The sequence below is a fragment of the Aplysia californica genome, unplaced genomic scaffold (assembly GCF_000002075.1).
Source record: "Aplysia californica isolate F4 #8 unplaced genomic scaffold, AplCal3.0 scaffold01363, whole genome shotgun sequence".
NCBI classification, from domain to species: domain Eukaryota; kingdom Metazoa; phylum Mollusca; class Gastropoda; order Aplysiida; family Aplysiidae; genus Aplysia; species Aplysia californica.
The window spans coordinates 128,076-128,695 of NW_004798633.1; the positions used below are offsets into that span (position 1 = coordinate 128,076).

The window sequence follows — 620 nt, forward strand, 5'->3', positions numbered from 1 at the left end:
AGAGGGGGAGACAAGAAGTAAGACACAGAGGGGGAGTCAAGAAGTAAAACTTGTAAGTACAGACAAGAAAAACCAACAGAGGGGGAGACAAGAAGTAAGACACAGAGGGGGAGTCAAGAAGTAAAACTTGTAAGTACAGACAAGAAAAACCAACAGAGGGGGAGACAAGAAGTAAGACACAGAGGGGGAGTCAAGAAGTAAGACTTGTAAGTACAGACAAGAAAAACTAAAGAGGGGGAGTCAAGAAGTGAGACACAGAGGGACAGTAAAGAAGTAAGACTTGTAAGTAAAGACAAGAAAAACCAACAGAGGGGGAGTCAAGAAGAAGCACATGCCAAGAAATGCTGGCTGTTGAGCGGGGATGTGCGCTGTACAAATGCTATCTAGTATAATTAACAGATAACGTAAGACACAACAGAGGGAAACACTTTCGAAAAATAGATAAGGTAAGAAATAACAGGGAAAGAGAGGGAGAGTAGAGTAAGAAATAACAGGGAAAGAGAGGGAGAGTAGGGTAAGAAATAACAGGGAAAGAGAGGGAGAGTAGAGAGGTACGACTTTGAAAGCATAGATAAGGTAAGAAATAACAGGGAAAGAGAGGGAGAGTAGGGTAAGAAATA

General features: G+C 41.9%; 1 protein-coding gene across 1 annotated transcript in view; it reads right to left on the reverse strand.

Annotated features, from left to right (window-relative positions):
* LOC106013844 overlaps positions 1-620 on the reverse strand; it is a 5,640-nt gene that overhangs the window by 4,047 nt on the left and 973 nt on the right. The gene's annotated exons all lie outside the window — the stretch shown is intronic.